Source organism: Manis javanica, chromosome 4 (assembly GCF_040802235.1).
Source record: "Manis javanica isolate MJ-LG chromosome 4, MJ_LKY, whole genome shotgun sequence".
NCBI classification, from domain to species: domain Eukaryota; kingdom Metazoa; phylum Chordata; class Mammalia; order Pholidota; family Manidae; genus Manis; species Manis javanica.
The window spans coordinates 19,821,694-19,843,540 of NC_133159.1; the positions used below are offsets into that span (position 1 = coordinate 19,821,694).

At 37.5% G+C, this 21,847-nt stretch overlaps 1 long non-coding RNA gene across 1 annotated transcript in view; it reads left to right on the forward strand.

Moving 5' to 3' along the window:
• Positions 1 to 754: 754 nt before the first annotated feature.
• Positions 755 to 21,847, forward strand: part of LOC140848854 (uncharacterized) — a 49,359-nt gene continuing 28,266 nt past the window's right edge. Inside the window, exon 1 of the long non-coding RNA XR_012130074.1 lies at positions 755 to 1,170. This is a non-coding gene — a long non-coding RNA (uncharacterized lncRNA). The remainder of the gene's footprint in view (positions 1,171 to 21,847) is intronic.

Here is a 21,847-nt window from a genome sequence, read left to right on the forward strand (position 1 = left end):
ATTGAACTTCTTCAGGCTCTTTAGATTTTTTTTTTCCTGTTGGGATTCAGAAACAAACGCCTCTCTTTTAAAAAGTTCACGAAGGTTTTTTAAACCATAAACTCAACTAAGCTTACAAGCAGATGTACTGCTGTAATAAACTCTCATGATTTAAATCTTTTGTGTACATACGGGGGAGAAAAAAGCTTTAACTTGAAAAACCTGAGTTCCTTCTGTTGGCAGCTCTTTGAAAATTCCCCACAATCAGGATTTTGTTTAATTTCGGTTGAGTCAGAGCGGTGCAACGTGGTGTTGCTCTTGGTTTTATCAACCGACTGCTTCCCCCAAGATCATTTCCCGTTGTTTTAAAGCAGAAGGGAGGTCACCAGGCGGTAGTGAAATGTAGCCAACGCCGGCTGAGACCAAGTTGGTCCACGGGCTAAAGTAACTGGAAGTTTTCTGACAGGAAGCCGGTCAGTTCTTGTAAGTCTCGGCTCCGGTTCCCACGGCCCCAGCGGCTGCGGCGCCCCTGACGCCCCGCTCGGAGCCGGGCAAGGGAGTGGGGTGCAGGGCCCTGTGGGCGGCAGGGGGCAGCAGCGGGAACCCGTTGTTCTCGAGGCGGGGGGTGGGGCGGGAAGCCGCCCCCACCCCGTTTCCGCGCCCCGCTCCCTCCCCTCCCCCTTCGAGCCTTCCCTCCCCACCCCGCGAGGAGGAGGGCGGGGGCGCGGAGCCCTCCCCTGGGACAGGGGGCGTGCGCGTCCCCCCCGTTCCCCTCCCCCCGGCCGGGCTCTCCTGGCTCCCCGAGGCGGGAGTTTCCAGGAAGAGCTCTGAGCGCGGCCGCACCACTGAGCGCACGGACACGTCAAGTAGTCCCTCGCAGCCACCTTATTAGAGATTTTAGAGAACGGAGGCTGTCGGACTTGGAACCTAAGACAGATAGAGAGTGGCAGCCTGGCCGCAAGGGCTCAGGGAAAGAGGTCCGAGTTTGCACTTCCCATTCCCGGAGAGAGAAGTGTTGGGGAGGCGGAACGAGTTCCGGCGGAGGGCTCGGGCGCGCACGGTGGAGTGAAGCGCCGCGCGGTCGAAGCGCTCCCAGTTAAAGTGGGCGGGAAAACCCGGAGCGGACTCTCCCTGACACGCCCCGGACCTTCCGATCCGTTCTTCGTGGGGGAGGGGAACGAAAAAAACAAGGTAGAGAAACGTGTTCCCTTTCCCTGCTTTCTAAGTTCTCACTGAAGAAAGTGGCGACTCGCCACCCCGAGGGGCGCGCAGCAGGACTCTTCGGTCCCGGCAGGACAGGGAGGGGCCGCGCAGCTCCTCCTCTAACGTCCGCACCGTCGGCGCTGGGCGCGCGGCAGAAGCCCAGGCCTGAGAGCTGGTGGAGCTGGGCGCGCGCATGCGTGCAGTGGGCGCGCGCTTCCCGCCCCTTTCCTGAGCGCGTTCGCTTTCCCCCTCCCCCCACGTTCCTCAGCCGCCACCTCAGAGCTTTCCCCTCACCCAGCCCTCTGTTTTCGGGGGAGGTGGCTCGTCCTGCCCATCCACACTGACTAACCCCTTCACCCCAGCTTCGCCCCGCCTCTGTGCTTCGGTACTAACTCCGCAGCTAGGGCTCGGCTTTCACATTCCCGCCTCCGCCCTCTGTCTCCCCTCCCAGCCCTGAAGCACTTCCTGCAAACTGCCCTGTTCTCGCTCTCTGCGGCGCCGCCGCCTTCTCGCCCTAACTGGGTAGCTGCTTGCACTTCGGCGGGGCCGCGGGTCGTGATCCTGTGTTCTTCCTCCGAGTAGCGATAGCCTGCTCCATTTTACAGATGGGGAAGTTAAGGTCCAGAGTTCTGACAGGCTGGACTCTAAAGGCGTCTCGAATTGTTCCCAAGATCAGACAGCGCGACTGACACTAGAAAGATTAACCCTCGAGTTTTTACAATTTAAGCAACCCTGGAAACCAGTCCCCCAACTCTTTCTCTTGGGACCCTCAGTCCTTCAGCTCAAACCACACCAGTTGAGTTAGCAAAAGCCATAGTAATAATTTACCCAAAATCAACGACGTGGCGATTACTACGTTAGAAGGGCCAATTCGAGATCTTAGTGGGCACAGTGGTTTTTAGAGGTGATGCGGGCTTTTTGTTAAATGTGAAGTTTTTTAACGTAGTGTGTAATGTTTTATCTTGGATTTTATAATTCTGATTCCTTCCCCCACCGGGGAGAGCATTCTTTTGGTTTTGAAAACATTTTGACGGAACTTATCTCCTCGATTAAAAAATAAAAACGCTGCCATTTTATTTTGTAAGATAACTTTTCCTTTTTGTTCATATGGTAGATTATTATTCTGAATTCCCACCCAGTCTCCAAAGCCAATTCTTCCACGGGCTTGAGTTCTGATTAAAGTTACCTTGATTCTGTGAAAGGCAAGAGATGTAGAGAATCCTGAAACACTGCCTCTGTAAATGGTTTGTGTACCACAAACTTTAAAGCTATGACTGGGAATTAAAGGGACTAGGAGACGTGTGATTTATGTATATTTAGATAGTTATTGGACTGATGTCTTGCTAAACGTAAGGTGGTCTCAGGAACCAATCCAGATTTGTTAACCAGATTTTTGTTAAGTAGACTATTAGTGTTGCATGTTAACACTTTTTGAACGTTTATTCAGTAAATGAATGAATGCTTTCTGTGCATAGCACTATGTTCAGTCTTCTGTGGGATATAAAGTTGGGCAAGACAGGGCTATTAAGCATTCCAGTAGTGGAGATAAAACGCTCAAATTAGAAATATTCATTGTTATTTCTAGGTTATTTTTTAGTCACTTAAGTTATATATTAATCAGAATTTTCCAAATCTTCTTTTCCCTGTATGTGCAGTTCTTAGTTTCTGAACATGTAGATCAAGAGATGGGAGCAATGAAGTTATGAAGCATCTAAACAGAGGAGCAAGATTAAGTGGTGATTTAATGGGAATCTGAATGACTTAGTCCAATATTGAAAACAAAGACTGTAGAAATGGCAGAAAAAATAAATTTAAGTATAAGAATGTCCAGGTCTTGAGATTTGAGATATTGAAAAAAAATGGGAAAACCTTAGGAATTACGTATTAACTTTGCATGAGTGTTCACAAACACAGCTTTTATGTCAGGAAGGATAAAATAGTCTTGTGTTTAAGCAGTTGCCTACATAGATTTGGTGAGTTTTAAGGAAGGCCAGTGGTGAAGTAAAACCTCATTTGCAGTGGAATTCAAACTTTAAAGTAGGAGGAGGGGAGAGTCTTTTGATTTACAGTCAAGAGGTTAACTTAAATCTAAATACTTTTTAGCCAATTTAGAAAACATTGCATTTGAACTTTATTTTTCAAATTTATACTTCTTAAGTGATTTTATAAGCTTTAGCTTCATTCAGCTACCATAAATATTTCTGCTGGGCTCCTGCTTCTGCTTCCATAGTTCACTGCAACTTCAACCTTGTTGTTACATCCTGGTCTGCAAAAACTGATGCCTCTCATGGGGTTGGTGCTATAAGACAATATAACTAGGTTTTCAGTTCAGTCCTATATTATTTCTAACATTTGATTTCAGAAGTTAAATTGTAAGGACCCCAGGAACATAGTCTTAAGTAAAATTTAAAAATTACATGTAAAAATGTGTTACTTCTTATTAAATCTAGGGATAATTTTCAGAACTCTTGGATGTGATTGTACTGATATTCATAACCTGCAACAGTACCCCATAGACATTAGAATCAAGCTGCTGTGGTTTATTATCACTGAACTGAGAGAACAGTGGCATCATCTGATTTCTTAAGGGAAAACCACATTGTAGACTAAAGCTTACATAAAATTGACACAAATCATCAGCTTTATCATACTGGAAGTCAGGGCTTGTTTTCCCCTTTATTGTCAACCTCTCTGTCCTATAGCATAAACAGATCTTTATTGTTGGTTTTGCATCCAAACTAGAATTCATAAGGCTTCCATTTCTTCAATCATTTTAGAAGCCATGGGTTGAATAGACATCTATTAAGTCTTTTCATCACCAAGCCTTCTAAAGATGACTTTTCTGGCCGCTGCCTCTGACTCCATTCTTTGTGGGGTCCTGAATAAGTCATTTATTTTATTTAGGCTTCAGATTCTCTACTTTGAGTCTTGCTGGACCCACAAACAGTTTCAGGCCATTTTTCATGCTGCAGGGCCCTAGACTCTTAAAGCAGTTTCTTTTATTCAAATCTGTGTCAAGTCTTTGGTTTTTGTTTTGTTTATTTAATTTTTAAAATTGAAGTATAGTTGATAATATGATATATCGATTTCAAGTATACAGCAGTTACTACATTATTAAATGCTTACCCCAACTAGTGTAGTTACTATCTGTCAACATAGAAAGATGTTTTTGAATGGCTGACTACATTCTCTATGATGTCTTATTTACTTTTTAAACACCGATGAGAGAAATTGTACATTGGGGAATAGAAATTTTGGGCTTGAAAAAATAATATGATGTTAAGGTAGAGCCTTATAGATGTAAACATTTGGGGTGCAAAGAGAATCAGGGATTCTTAACCTCACATCCAGAATAGAATTCATTGAGCCCATGTATGTGGATGGGGGAAAATTATATCTTATTTTCACTAATTCATAATTGAACTTCAGCATTTCCCTTTAGTATGAATGTTAGTAACAAAAACACAGCAATATTAGCAGTACTGTAGAATATTTTTGAAGATATTCAAAAATGGAAATCACAAGTAATTTCACATAACATTGCAATTGTTACAGACACATTGATATTGTTTGTACTCATTACTACTAGATCTTGTTATTTAGTGTGTTAATAAGTATATTATTGTATCATAGATTTTTAATATTTTGATAACTATTAGAGTATGGTAGGTTTCTTTTCTAAACCTATGTAAAATCCTCTGTCATTTTATGCATTTAAAAAACTGAGAAGATATCTATAGGCTTTTCCACACTACTAAAGGAGTCTGTATACAAAGAAAGATTAACAGGCCCTGCTTTAATCAAAATTAAATACTATTAGTAATGGGTTAGCAATCATTAAATAAAATAAGAATCCATGGGTCCAGATTGACATAAATAAGTAAATTAAACATTAGATAGGAAAAGTTAAATCTTTTCAGTAGGATGACAATAAATATAGGTGGAATGATGGAGTAAGAAACTCATTTGTCAAGCTAAAACTAGTGGGTGAAAGGTTAATGAAGAGCAGTATATTTATCTGGCAAATTATCTCTCTATAAATTAATTAATAGTTACAAAGGGAAAACAGTGGAGTAACCTCATTAAACCACTTCAACCAACCCATCAAACTTACATTACTGATACTGGGACAAACTGACTTTATGTACCCTTCTTCATATGTACTAATGTGAGGATGCAACATTGCTTCAGTGATAATCCTACCAAAAATGTACAAACTGAATCTAATCATGAGCAAATGTCAGACAAACCCAAATTGAGGGCTATTTTACCAAATAACTGGTCTGTTCTCTTAAAAAATGTCAAGGTCAGGAAAAAAAGCAAAATGCTAAGAAACTGGTCCAGATTAAAAGACAAAAGAGACACGACAACTAAATGCCATGTGTGACCTTAGATTTGATCTTGGACCAGGAAAAAAGCAAAAGCTCTAAATAATGTTTTTATGACAATTGATAAACTTTACTATGGACTATGAGTTAGGTAATGATATTGTATCAATGTAAAATGTTCGAATTTTTGTATCTGTACTGTAGTTACATAAAAGAATGGCCTTGTTCTTAATAACACACTGAAATATTTGGGGGTAAAAGAATGTATCTCTAAGTCCCAAATGGTTGAGAAAAAAATGTATATATTTATAAGTCTACATGTAAAGAGAATAATAAAGCAAATGGAACAAAAAGTAAATAATTTTTTAATTTGGAGAAAGGATTTAGGGGAGTTCCTTGTGCCAGCCTTGACGTTTTTCTGTAAAGTTGAAATTATATTGCTTTAGATAATTTGTTCCACCCCCTCGTTTTGAACAGGTGAAAATTCAGATTTTGGAAGGTGAAAATTTGCTCCAGGTCACACAAGTCAGTGACAGAGTTAGGCCAAAGCTCAGATCACCAGATGTCGGTCCTCTTTTTACACCAACTGAATCCTTTGGTATTTGGGTTTGGATGGCGAAGGTTGAGCCACCCCTTTTTACTTCTCCTTTTAGTTTCTTGGTTCCTTAGAGCCAGTTCCTCCCACTGGAGAACCAGAGAAACATAGCTAAATGCTTCTTTCAGTTCCTTCATGATTAGGCAAGGATCCGTTTGAAGTTTTTGAGCTGTACAGTTGGGATATCCCTTTCCTCTTGCAGGTTCTACATCTTTCTTATTGCTAACCTTTTCTGTTCATGGCTGGCCTCTTTTATGTAGCAGTATTTGTACTCCCTTTCCCATCGAGTGAATGGTGTATTATTTTTAAACTTTTCCATGGGCCACTCCATTATATCTCATCAATATTATCTACTTGAAAGAAAATTGCATATTTTCATTTTTGTGATTCTATGACTCAGTTTCCTTAATTGGTGGAACATTAATGTATAATATACTAAAAGAGGGAGTTATGTCTTGAAATAAGGAAATTAACCACATGATAGATGGTCAGGGCTGTTTAATTGGTTTACAGTTACTGAGAAATACCAGCTTTATCAAAAAATTAAGAAATCAAATTATTGTTTTCCATATAAATCACTGTAAATCAGCTAATTGTCATCTGTGAAGATTTCTTATCTTCTAATGAGATAATGGAAGTATTAAGTTGATGCATATGAAATTGACATTTTTGTAACAATTGAATATCACAGTTTTATATGGCTTATATGCATATTATTAGGTTATAATGTATTTTCTGTTCTCTTATGGCACTGGTAGAAAAGTGGAGATAGTTTATGTGGTATCTGCTCCTGACTTCAAGTTTTCAGTTTCTTTTCCTATGCTGGCTTTTCCTCTGTCCTCACTCCCTGTGAGATTCTTGCTATGCTTCAGATTCCTCCAAATTTCTATCTTGGCTTATATTAGCTTCTGCCACTTAGGAGCTTTCCAGCAATTCATAGAAAGTCAGAGATGGAATATCAGAGGCAGTTTGTTCAATCTGCTTATACTTCAGATGAGGAAAAAGAGGCTAGCATCATAAGGCTTATAACTCACAAGTGTGGTAAGAACACGATATCCTGACTACCGGTGCAATGGTCTTTTTATCTCAGCACCCACGTTCTATCTAGACCTTATGTCTTCTACAGACCAATTAAATGCACTTGGGTTTATCAAACTCTTTCTCTTTTCCTTCTGTTTTTTTTTCTTAACTCTCAATTCTTGTCAGTCAGTCACCTGGATCTTATTTCCCCATTTTTGCTTTTTTATCATTCAAGAGCAGCCCTAGCTTGTGTAGTCTATCTTTGTCTTTCCACCTTTGCCGTTGGTAAAAGGTGAAGAAATAATTATATTCCCAGATTTTTACTTCCTGGGGTGGTATCATCGGGGAGTAGCTGAGAGAATTTTATTTCAAGATAATGACAGATACCTTTGTATATATATATTTTTTGTATATTTATGGTGCATTATTTTATAGTTATAGAATATTTTGAAAAGAATTTATGAAAAAATAGAGATTGATAGTATCTGTCTTTACAATAAAAACTTACATAGCCCAAAGAAAACAAAGGAATCAGAGTATTTTTTTTCAGTGAATGAGTGATCTTTTGTTAAACCGCGAGTAGAATCTTGAATTGCCTTTTGACTCTGATGAAAATATACCATATTTTTATTCCTAAAATACTGAACTGTTTATTTGAAAAGATGGTTGGGAATCATGTTTAGGGGAGCAGAACAAAATATAAAAAAAAATGTTTTGCGTGAAGAAAGTAAAAGATTTTTAGGGTAATAAGTCTTTGGACCCTAAGCATAATGTAACAATTTTAAGGGCAGAGAAGAGGCAATTGCTTCCTTATAATTTATGTATTTTTAAGATAGTTCAGCTTGAAACTTAGCCACTAAGTTGTAAAACTTGGGAGTGAATGTTTGGTGCATGAATCTGGTACCTTGAAGAATATCTCAAGTTTTCTGTACCTTTAAAGACTTAGCTGTTGGTAAAATTTTCCCTGTGAACACCTTATTTTGTTAACACTTGCATTTTTGAAGCCCAAGAATTTGGTTTTATGTACTTTACCTGCTTTGGGACAAATTGGCCTTTTTTGGTAGGTGTATGGTATGTGACATACTACTTCAGCCTGGAGTTTGGATAAGCACTGACAGATGGGTATAAGAAGTCAAGAGGCTTTACCCTTAAAGAGAAATGTTAGTAGTTGTATTTTTTACCTTCTGCCATGTATATTGCCTAGAAATATTCATCTTTGAGTTTCTCTTATTAATTAATCTACCAAACCCACCCCCATCCTCACTTCTCCATCATCTTTTTATGTGTAAAAACTAAGCCTTTGTTGAAAGCAATTTATGGCAAAATTGTATAATTTTCTTTGGAAAATAAAAGATGTATATGTAGTCAGAAACTCTGGTCTCTTCCTTTTCAAGTCTTAATCACCCTGTTATTCATAGACCTGATTTGGGAAAATGTAGAAGAGAAAGACTTCTTCATCTGTGGTAAATGGAGTTACCATCAGTAATTGCAAATGGGTTTTAGAGACTTAATGATTCTGTCTTAATAAAGTAACAACCTTTAATTCTCTAATGTTATCACCTTTGAACTTGGACAGTTTTCTCCAACTATCAATTGTTCCTGCAAATATCCAGAGCTGAAGAGATGTGATTTATTTATGTAAAGTATTTATTTCAGGGTACATTCACAATTATAAAGTGAAGCTGAGATGTGATAAATGCATTATCAGGTGCCTTATCAAATATAAAGGACTCAGCTGCTCATTACTCATGCCTCTACTCTGCAGGTATTTCCTATAAAAACAGTGGTCAATACATTTAAAATTTTTTCGCTTTAGCTTATTTTACAAATAGTTGTCTTTTATTTGTTGAATTTGTTCCAGGATTCCAGAAAAAAAGAGCCTCACTTTTTTTATTAAGGTATCATTGATATATAATCTTATGAAAGTTTCACATGAGCTACATTGTGATTACAACATTCACCCATATTATCAAGTCCCCCCCACACACATCCCATTGCAGTCACTGTCCATCAGCGTAGTAAGATGCTATAGACAAGACACTACTTGTCTTCTCTGTGCTATACTGACTTCCCCGTGACCCACCTGCACTATGTGTGCTAATCATAGTGCCCCTTAATCCCCTTCTCCCTCCCTCCCTACCCAGCCTTCCAACCCCTTCCCTTTGGTAACTGCTAGTCCCTTCTTGGAGTCTGTGAGTCTGCTGCAGTATTGTTGCCTCAGTTTTGCTTTGTTGTTATACTCCACAAATGAGTGAAATCATTTAGTACTTGTCTTTCTCTGCTTGAAGAGCCTCACTTTTAAAGGGTGACTTACCATTGATGACTACCCTTTCAAATTTCTTCTTGACTCAAGAGCTTAGCTGATGAACTTGACTTAGTTAAGAAGCTACCTAGATCCATCCATCTACTTGTTCAGGATTTACCAATCTCTTAAAATTTGTTTCAAATGCTCTCATCTTTATAAAAACTTCCTAATAAGACAAACAAGATGATCTTTTCTTCTCTTCTAGCCATCTATTAACATATAATACATACCAGTGTTTACCAAGTCAGCTGGATTTCTGGAGATATTTCTAGGTGTTCGGTGTGAAATACATTTAGTAAACACTGTAGGTCGTATACATCTCTTAGGTATATTGATAATTTGTTTTATCAATTCACATTATGAATGTATTATCAATTAATATTAAAGTCTCTGAGAGGGCCTACAGTAAAATAATTCTGCCTATTTTTGTTTAGCCCAGTATAGTTAGTAAATAATTTTTAAATTGCAAGTTGCAATTTAGACATCACTTTCCACATGAAGCCTTTCTTGACTCCCACAGGTAGTATCCAATGTATCCACCTTTGAATTCACATAATTCAAAATTACACTATAAAGTACTATAAGAACTTTTTTTTGTTAATATTATGATGTTATCTTTTGATTGTTAGCAACAAAAAACTCAAACTTTAAACAATTAAGGGAATTTACTAGTCATCAGCTGAAAACTCAAAGTTTGGTCCCCAGTGGAAGACAGTGTAGCACAGAGAAGACAAGTAGTGACTCTGTGGCATCTTACTACACTAACGGACAGTGACTTCAATGGGGCATGGGGGGAACTCGATAATATGGGTGAATGTAGTAACAATATTTTTCATGTGAAACCTTCGTAAGAGTGTATATCAAACCTTCATGAAAAAGTTAAAAAAAAAAAAAGTTTGGTCTCCGGTGTTGAAGCTTGGTGATGTTACCAAAGACTTGGCTTCTTTCCATTTCTTCTAAAATACTTGGTTTTCTGAAGTTTCTTCTTTATGATCTTAATATGTCAGTAGCAGTTTCTAGGAGGGTTGCATGTGCTTCCCTCAACTCCTGCAGGGAGAGAACATCTCTCAAGGAAGGTGTTTGAGAATAGTAAGAAAACATCTTTCCCAGGAGCCCCAGCAAAGTTCATATCATATCTCATTGGCCTAAATTAAGGTCACTTGCCCATCACTGAACTAATCAATGTCAATGGATATAGGATTGCTGGGCCTAAGCCAAATAGGGTCTAACCTGGATTTGATGTGAAGTCAGCTTCCTTGGAAGCTTCCTTATGTGATTACACATAAGAAAATATGGATACTGTTATTATGAAGAATGAGGAATAAATGCTGGGCAACCATAACCAATAAACATCTACTATATGATGCTTACCACATTCCTTCTGTGTTAATATGTTAATGCATTGATTAGTACATAATTAGTACTTTAATTAATAATTTTGTATTAATAAACTTGTTCACACAAAAACTTGTACACAAATTTTGATAGCATCATTATTCAAAATAAACAAAAAGTGGAAACAACCAACTGTCTGTCAACTGATAAATGGATAAACAAAATGTGGTATATCCGTACAATGGGATTGTTCAGAGACAAAAATAAATGAAGTACTGTTACTTGCTACAACAAGGATGAAACTTGAAAACATTACACTAAATGTAAGAAGTCAATCACAAAAGGCTACATATAGTACATATAATTCTATGTACATGAAATATACAGAATAGGCAAATCCATAGAGACAGAAAGTAGATTAGTGGTTTACCAGAAGCTAGAGGGAGGGGGAAATGGGGCATGGTTGCTAATAGATTCAAGGTTTCCTTTGGGGGTGATGAAAATGTTCTGGAACTAGATATTGGTGATGCTTGCACTACTTTATGAATATAATCAAAACCACTGAATTGTACACCTTAAATTTAAATGGTAAATTTTACAGTATATGAATTATGTCAATTAAATTATATATATATATATATATATATGTATATATATATATATATACACATATGCACCTTGAAGTTAGGAGCTTGTTTTCACTTTTGTATTTTCAAATCCCCTCCACCCAATGCCTTACGAATAGGAGGTGTTCAAAAAATATTTGAATAAGTGGAAAGTCAAATTGAAATAATTGATTACACTTTTATCATCAGGATCTAGAAAGACTTTTTTATCCTAGTTTACCTAGTTCTCTCCTTAAATTAGAAATGCATGAGTGCAGACCAACATCTTTGTGACTAAAAAGCCTAAATTATTTGAAAGATTATTGATTTTTATTGGTTTATTTTATAATTTTTCACAAATACAGATGCCGTTTGGTCATATATCATTACAGATTGAGTTGGTTAGTCCATGTTTTCCTCACTTTCACAATGTTTATTTTCCTTATTTCCACATTAAAATTGCTTTCAATTAATTCTCAACTTTGATAGCAAAGAGCTTAATGGGAGTTCTGATTTTCTTTGTCTCATTATTGCTTATAATATTTATATTCTTTTTTTTGTATCAATATACAGTTACATGAGTAACACTGTGGTTACTAGATTCCCCCAATTATCACGTCCTCACCACATTCCCCATGACATTCACTGTCCTTCAGTGTAGTAAGATGCTATAGAATGACTACTTGTCTTCTCTGTGTTGTACTGCCTTTCCTGTGCCCCCCCACTACATTATGTGTGCTAATCGTAATACCACTTTTTCCCCCTATATCCCTCCCTTCCAACCCATCCTCCCCAGTCCCTTTCCCTTTGATAACTGTTAGTCCATTCTTGGGTTCTGTGAGTCTGCTGCTGTTTTACTCCTTCAGTTTTTGCTTTGTTCCTTCAGTGTTACTCTACAGACGAGTGAAATCATTTGGTACTTGTCTCTCCGCCTGGCTTATTTCACTGAGCATAATACCCTCTAGCTCCATCCATGTTGCAAATGGTAAGATTTGTTTTCTTCTTATGGCTGAATAATATTCCATTGTGTATATGTACCACATCTTCTTTATCCATTCATCTACTGATGGACACTTAGATTGCTTCCATTCCTTAGCTATTGTAAATAGGGCTGCGATAAACATAGGGGTGCATATGTCTTTTTCAAACTGGGCTGCTGCATTCTTAGGGTAAATTCCTAGGAGTAGAATTCCTGAGTCAAATGGTATTTCTATTTTTAGTTTTTTGAGGAACCTCCATATTGCTTTCTGCAGTGGCTGAACCAATTTACATTCCTACCAACAGCATAGGAGGGTCCTCTTTGTTTCTTGTCTTTCGGAAAGCGGCCATCCTAACTGGTGTGAGATGGTATCTCAGTGTGGTTTTAATTTGCATTTCTCTGATGATTAGCAATGTGGAGCATCTTTTCATGTGCCTGTTGGCCATCTGAATTTCTTCTTTGGAGAAGTGTCTGTTCAGATCCTCTACCCATTTTTAATTGGCTTATTTGCTTTTTGTTTCTTGAGGTGCATGAGTTCTTTGTATATTTTGGATGTCAACCCCTTATCAGATATGTCATTTATGAATATATTCTCCCATACTGTAGGATGCCTTTTTGTTCTACTCATGTGCTGTGCAGAAGCTTTTTAGTTTGATATAGTCCCACTTGTTCATTTTCGCTTTTGTTTCCCTTGCCCATGGAGATATGTTCATGAAGAAGTTGTTCATGTTTATACTTAGGAGAGTTTTGCCTATGTTTTCCTCTAAGAGTTTTATGGTTTCATGACTGACATTCAGGTCTTTGATCCATTTCAAGTTTACTTTTGTGTATGGAGTTAGACAGTAATCTAGTTTCATTCTCTTACATGTAGCTGTCCAGTTTTGCCAACATCAGCTGTTGAAGAGGCTGTCATTTCCCCATTGTATATCCATGGCTCCTTTATCATATATTAATTGACCATATATGCTTGGGTTAATATCTGGACTCTCTATTCTGTTCCACTGATCTATGGTTCTGTTCTTGTGCCGGTACCAAATTGTCTTGATACTGTGGCTTTGTAATAGAGCTTGAAGTTGGGAAGCAAGATCCCCCCCTGCTTTATTCTTCCTTCTCAGGATTGCTTTGGCTGTTCGGGGTCTTTGGTGGTTCCATATGAATTTTAGAACTATTTGTTCCAGTTCATTGAAGAATGCTGTCAGTATTTTGAAAGGGATTGCATTGAATCTCTAGATTGCTTTAGGCAGGGTGGCCATTTTGACAATATTAATTCTTCCTAGTCAAGAGCATGGGATGAATTTCCATTTATTAGTGTCCTCTTTAATTTCTCTTAAGAGTGTCTTATAGTTTTCAGGGTATAGGTCTTTCACTTCCTTGGTTAGGTTTATTCCTAGGTATTTTATTCTTTTTGCTGTAGTTGTGAATGGAATTGTTTTCCTGATTTCTCTTTCTGCTAGTTCATCATTAGTGTATAGCAATGCAACAGATTTCTGTGTATTAATTTTGTATCTCACAATTTTGCTGAATTCAGATATTAGTTCTAGTAGTTTTGGAACGGAGTCTTTAGGGTTTTTTATGTACAATATCATGTCATCTCAAACAGTGACAGTTTGACTTCTTCCTTACCAGTCTGGATGCCTTTTATTTCTTTGCTGTCTGATTGCCGTGGCTAGGACCTCCAGAAATATGTTGAATAAAAGCAGGGAGAGTGGGCATCCTTGTCTTGTTCCCAATCTTAGAGGAAAAGCTTTCAGCTTCTCACGGTTAAGTATAATGTTGGCTGTGGGTTTGTCATATATGGCCTTTATTATGTTGAGGTACTTGCCCTCTATACCCAGTTTGCTGAGAGTTTTTATCATGAATGGATGTTGAATTTTGTCAAATGCTTTTTCAGCATCTATGGAAATGATCATGTGGTTTTTGTCCTTTTTGTTGATGTGGTGGATGATGTTGATGGATTTTCGAATGTTGTACCATCCTTGCATCCCTGGGATGAATCTTACTTGATCATGATGGATGTCCTTTTTGAAGTATTTTTGAATTCGGTTTGCTAATATTTTGTTGAGTATTTTTGCATCTATGTTCAGCAGGGATATTGGTTTGTAGTTTTATTTTCTTGTGGTGTCTTTGCCTGGTTTTGGTATTACAGTGATGCTGGCTTCATAGAATGAGTTTGGAGGTATTCCCTCCTCTTCTATTTTTTGGAATACTTTAAGGAGAATGGGTATTATGTCTTCTCTAAATGTCTGATAAAATTCAGCTGTGAATACTTCTGATCCGGGTGTTTTGTTCTTGGGTAGTTTTTTGATTACCAGTTCAATTTCATTACTGGTTATTGGTCTGTTTCTCCCTTGGTCAGTCTTGGAAAGTTGTATTTTTCTATAAAGTTGCCATTTCTTCTAGGTTATCCAGTTTGTTAGCATATAGATTTTCATAGTATCCTCTAATAATTCTTTGTATTTCTGTGGTGTCTGTCATGATTTTTTCTTTCTCATTTCTGATTCTGTTTATGTGTGTAAATTCTCTTTTTTTTCTCAAAAAGTCTGTCCAGGGGTTTATCTATTTTGTTTATTTTCTCAAAGAACCAGTCTTGGTTTCATTAATTTTTTATATTGTTTCATTCTTCTCAATTTATTTTTTCTTCTCTGATCTTTCTTATGTCCCTCCTTCTGCTGATTTTGGGACTCATTTGTTTTTCTTTCTCCAATTTCAATAACTGTGAATTTAGACTATTCATTTGGGATTAGTATTTATATTCTTTTTGAAAACTATTACCTTGAGTTTGTGTCCCCACCCCCATCTCCTAGAGCTTTAATCATATTAGCACAATTCATGTTAATGGTCTCTGTACTTAACTCCATGAAGGCAGGATGTGGAGGAACCTATACGTATGTGCAGGTATTGGTGTAGAATTGGTGTAGAATTATTGGTGATACAAATGATTATGAGTCTGAAGAAGGAGAAGATCAGAAATAAATTTATTTTCTAAGTTCTTTTGGCTTTATTCAAACCTGGCCACTCTACCTACTCCTTGCCACCCCAGATTATAAGTGAGAGATGGAGCCTGCTTAGCTCTGCCATTCAGAAACATCAGATACATTTCATAGCACTTCCATCTTGAGGGTTGTGTGGGGTATAAGGAAGGAAGCAGATCCTGCTGGTTTTGATTTGGAATTTCCAACCTTTTTGAAATAACTGTCCTTCTACCTATGGATGCTGCTTTTAAGAACTGACAGCCCCAGTGTGACCAGTAAATCTTATTTTTTTCAAGCTAGAAAAATACTCTTATTCTTTTTTCCAAACTCAATTTTTCACAAATTTTAATTCTACATAAAAATGGAAGATTAGTGCAGCAACCATAGCACATACCCTTCATCTAAATTATCACTTGTTACCATTAATATTTTACCTTGTTTACTATATATAAGTGTATGTGTATATATATATATACATATGTTTAAAATACATTTATACTTTAAAAAATTATTGTATGATCCTTTCAAAAGTAAGTTGCAAGTTACAGACATCATACCAACTTTCTTAAATATGAGAAATATTTTAGCATCTTTGCCTAATTGTATTTTTTAATACATACATTTTTGTACTCTATTTGTTTCCTGTGGCTGCTGTGACAAGTTACCACAAAACTGGTGCCTTAAAACAACAAAAATGTATTCTTCCACAGTTCTGGAGGCCAGAAGTCCAAAATCAAGGTGTTGGCAAGGCCACACTCCCTTTGGAGGCTGTACTTTTCTTCTTCCAGCTTCTGGTGGCTTCCAGTCTTCACTGACTTGTGGCCACATCACTCCAATCCGTCTCTGTGGTCACATTGCCTTCTCTTTCTCTGTGTGTCTCTTGTAGGAACACTGGTCATGGGATTTAGTGACCATCCAGAAAGCCAAGGATGATCTTCTTCTCTCATTACTTAATTATATCTACAAAAACACTTTTTCTAAATAACATCCAAAGGTTCTGGGTATTAGGACAAGGGCTTATCTTTTTTGGGGTCACCATTCAACTCAATAGACCTTCATAAGCTCAATACAATCATTATCCTTAAGAAATTTAACACAGATACAATTTTATTACCTAATAAATGATCCATACTTAAATTTTCTCAATTATCCTCATAATTTACTTTATAGCTTTCTTTTCGGTTTTTTTTTTTTTGGATTCAGAATTTCACTTTATCCTTAGGTGCCTGTAATTTAGTTTCCCTATTCTAGATCAATTCCCCACCTGTTTTTTACCCCATGATAGTGCCATTTATGGACAAGTAAGGCCTTAATTAGGATTAATCTGATTATTGATTATGATTAAAGTTAAATATTTTTGGCAAAAATATTACATAAGTGGTCAGTTGTTCTTTAAAAAAGAATGTGATCCTCAATGTGGGGGGGCCACGAGGAAGGCAGCACAGCACAGAGAAGACAAGTAGTGACTCTATAGTATCTTACTATGCTGAAGGACAGTGACTGCAATGGGGTATGTGGGGGGGACTTGATAATATGGGTGAATGTAGTATCCACAATGTTGCTCATGTGAAAACTTCAAAAGATTGTATATCAATGATTCCTTAATAAAAAAAAAAGGAAAAAAGGAAAGAATGTGCTCCAGGAGTGATTGGCCACTTGTTCCATCCCTGTTTTCTTTCCTAATTCTTCCTTGCTAGCCATTTTTTCATATGCCAAGCACTTGCCCAAAGTATATTGGCCTACTGTCTTTTTTCTTTAGCTCTCTCCCCAACTTAAAACAATATTTTCTTCTGGAAATTATATTAAATTCACTTGGGTTGGCACTAGTGATTATGGGGCCTAGGCCATAACTATTGAAAGGGAAGCCTTTCAAAAGGTCAAAGAAATGGCTCAAATTATCAGTACCTATGGAATATCATATGTTTCTCACTGTTATTAAATGAGCATATTTTAGGAAAAAAAACTAGTAAATTCACTTGTGACTTTTTCTTTGGGTAAAACTTTGTTATTCTTTTTATTTTGCTTTAGTTTTGAGCTACTGGTGCTTTTCTAAAGACTATGGATATCTTCACACTAGAGTCAACATAACTACTCAATGGCATTTTTTTCTTGCATCCTTCTAGCTTTGTATAACTAGTCACACTTCAACCTCTCTTTTTGTGCCTCCTGGAAGAGCCACTATTGTTTTTCTGTCAGTTTTTTTCCTAGTCTGTAATTTTTGGGGGGAATATGGTTAAACAGACGCTTTCTGTTTTCCTCATCCTGGTTAAGGTGACTGCTGGTGGATGGCCTATCTGCCATCAAAAAGATCTTCAAAAGGTGGCTCCTTGGAACTTGCAAACATTTTACCATTTCTCCTGTGGGGTGCAGCTGTTAGAACTGGTTGATAAAGGTCCCTGGGAAATGCCCTGAATTTGTTAGTAATTGCTATGACTCCTTATTAAACTTGATACATGCTTGAGGTCTCTGATTTTCATAGAAATTACAGAACTGTGTAGATATAAAGTTGTTTCTTTTGCTACATTAGACCAGTAATGTGATCAGTGAATGTTTTATGTATAGAAGAAAGAATGAAAAGTTAGAAGGAAGAAGGTATGAAAATGTCGGAGGAAAAAAAAAATAGGAGTTTGTAGGAATGGAGAAGGAGGTGGGGAAGTGTGAAGGAGCCATAACACCAACTTTTTTTGAAGTATGAAGTCTTGTCTTCTAGGCATGAAAATAAAGAGTCAGAATCTGAGAGTGCCAAATCTAGTAGAGTAAAACAAGTTAGGAAATTGCCGTTAAAATGATACGGTCTAAATAAAAATAAAAAAAAAAGAATCTCATGGGAAGAATAAAAAAAATGATACGGTCTAATCTTTCTCAAACATATTATTTATTCTAGGAAGGAGGGGAAGAAAGTTTTCTGTAAGCATTAAGGTACAGTGAATGACAAACCACTGAAATAAATTCTTTTTTGGATTTAGAATTTTATAGAATCATGGAACATAAAATCTGAAGAAAGTGAGTAATATTGTTTTCTACTCACATTCATTCATGTATCCAACCAGTATTTGTTAAATGTGTCTGGCACAATGTCAAGTCACACAGGTGAAAAAATAATTCCTGTCTTGAAGGATAGAATTGCTATGAAAAGGTGTATGCACGTTACAAACAGCATGCAGAGGAAGAGTGTCTGCCTTTTTGTTTTTTTTTTAATTTGCTTGTTTTTGAGATGAGGTAGCAATGCTTGGGTTAAGTTTGGAAAAAGAAATAGCAGTTTGCCTAATGAATATGGAGGAAGAACTCCTGGCGGAGGAGATAGCATATGAAAAAACCACAAGAATTTGACATAGGAGAGTACATTTCGAGAACAGCAAGTAACTTGGTATATTAGAGATGCCAATAATTTCTCCTATGCTCACATCCCCTTAGGAACCTGCTCTTCTCAAAATTAATATATATTGAATACTCTATATATTGAATGACCCTGTACCCCTGACCATAAGACCAGGAAAGGGCCCTTCACTGGAGCTAATGAACTTTACTCTTGTAGGAATAAAGTAAACCAAATGGGCTTTCACTGTTAGTAATGGTAAACTATATAATTCAAGCTAACCCTCCTACTGAAGACAACTGAACAAGCTGGATGAAACATAAAAAGCATCCTCTAAAAGTATCTAATAACTAACAAGATAGGAGGAATTACTGGGCCAAGATTTTGGATGGGTAAGGAATTTGGAGCGGTAAGCCTGACACTCATGCTGTATTTGTCTAGAAGCATTTATCAAATCAGAAGTGGCTAAGAAGCTAAGATGCGTTTTTGGCTGCCTTGATTGCTGATGGGGACGAAAGTTAGAGTCTAGGGCCCATGAAGGATGGTAACTTTGATATATCACCCTCTGCTTTGGCCCAGGACTTTAAAATGCTGGTGTAAGGGAGCACTAGAAGTAAACTAACCATCACACAGACTGCAGGCTGACTTCATTTTATTTAGTGGCCCAGAAAAAACTCAGGGCCTGAACTTGTATTAAACTGGCCCTAAATACTAGTGTCAAGAACAAATAAAAATCCTCTTTGAAGGAAACTATCATCATCCCCAGTATCAAATTTATATATATACACATTTTTTTTTCATATACAATGTCTATCACAAAAATAACCAGGCACTTGAAGAGACAAGGCACCATGAATAAGGAGGAGAAATAATAGATAATAGAAACAGACCCACAGGAATGTTTCAACTCGATGTTGGAATCACTGGACATAGACTATAAAACAACTCTGTGTACTATGTTCAAGCAGATAAAAGCCAAACTTGAAAAACTTGATAGAAAACTAGAAACTATAAAGAGCCATATTAAAAAAAATAGCCGATTTGTAAATGAACAATATGGAAACTCTAGACTAAGACAGTGATGAGCATAGAAATTTGCAAGATCAGAGAGACTCAAGTCTGGTAATCTTGTTGGTTCATCTGCAAGTCCCGGAAGAAATACAGAGAGAAACAGAGATGAGAAGGCATGTGACTCCAGGGAGAGAAAGATGCAGAAGAGTAGCTACCTGACTATTTTTCATTTCAACCTCTTCACCCTGCAATAAATATCTTTGTACACCTATGCTTATCTACTAGTAGTATTTTTATTTCTATCGGAAATATTCCACATGCTACATAAAAGGATGTCTTAAATTTAAATGATGCTGCCACATTACTTTCCAAAAAGGTCAAAGCAATTCTCATTTCTCTCAGCAATGTGTGAGAGTTCTCATCTTCCCATGTTCTTTTCAGTACTTAATATTATCAATGTTTTGATATATTTCCAATCTGAAGATTTTCAAATGGTATCTTAAAAAGTCTTCTTTGAATCCTGAGAAGGAAGAATAAAGTGGGGGGGATCTCACTCCCCACCTTCAAGCTGTACTACAAAGCCACAATAATCAAGACAATTTGGTACTGGCACAAGAACAGAGCCACAGACCAGTGAACAGAATAGAGAGTCCAGACATTAACCCAAACATATATGGTCAATTAAAATAAGATAAAGGAGCCATGGACATACAATGGGGAAATGACAGCCTCTTCAACAGCTGGTGTTGGCAAAACTGGACAGCTACATGTAAGAGAATGAAACTGGATCATTGTCTAACCCCATACACAAAAGTAAATTTGAAATGGATCAAAGACCTGAATGTCAGTCATGGAAACATAAAACTCTTAGAAAAAAACATAGGCAAAAATCTCTTGGACATAAACATGAGCAACTTCTTCATAAACATATCTCCACGGGCAAGGGAAACAAAAGCAAAAATGAACAAGTGGGACTATACCAAGCTGAAAAGCTTCTGTACAGCAAAGGACACCATCAGTAGAACAAAAAGGCATCCTACAGTATGGGAGAATATATTCATAAATGGCAGATCCGATAAAGGCTTGACATCCAAAATATATAAAGAGCTCACGCACCTCAACAAACAAAAAGCAAATAAGCCAATTAAAAAATGGGCAGAGTTGCTGAACAGACACTTCTCCAAAGAAGAAATTCACATGGCCAACAGACACATAAAAAGATGCTCTACATCGCTAGTCATCAGAGAAATGCAAATTAAAACCACAATGAGATATCACCTCACCCCAGTAAGCATCACCACCATCCAAAAGACAAACAACAACAAATGTTGGAGAGGCTGTGGAGAAAGGGGAACCCTCCTACACTGCTGGTGGGAATGCAAATTAGTTCAACCATTGTGGAAAGCAGTATGGAGGTTCCTCAAAAAGCTCAAAATAGAAATACCATTTGACCCAGGAATTCTACTTCTAGGAATTTACCCTAAGAATACAGCAGCCCAGTTTGAAAAAGACAGATGCACCCCTATGTTATTGCAGCACTATTTACAATAGCCAAGAAATAGAAGCAACCTAAGTGTCCTTCAGTAGATGAATGGATAAAGAAGATGTGGTACACATATACACAATGGAATATTATTCAGCCATAAGAAGAAAACAAATCCTACCACTTGCAACAACATGGATGGAGTAGAGGGTATTATGCTCAGTGAAATAAGCCAGGTGGAGAAAGACAAGTACCAAATGATTTCACTCATATGTGGAGTATAAGAACGAAGAAAAAAACTGAAGGAACAAAACAGCAGCAGAATCACAGAACCTGAGAATGGACTAACAGTTACCAAAGGAAAAGGGACTGGGGAGGATGGGTGGGAATGGAGGAATAAGGAGGGGGAAAAATAAAGGGGGATTATGATTAGCATGTATAATGTGGGGGGAGGCATGGGGAGGGCTGTGCCTCACAGAGAAGACAAGTAGTGATTTTACAGCATCTTACTACGCTGATGGACGGTGACTGAAATGGGGTTTGTGGGGAGGACTTGGTGAAGGGGTGATCCTAGTAAACATAATGTTCCTCATGTAATTGTAGATTAATGATACCAAAAGAAAAAGAAAAGTCTGCTTTGCATAAAAATAGTCATGACCAATGGAACAGAAGTAAGAATACAGAAATAAGCCCTTGCATATATGGTTGAAAATGAT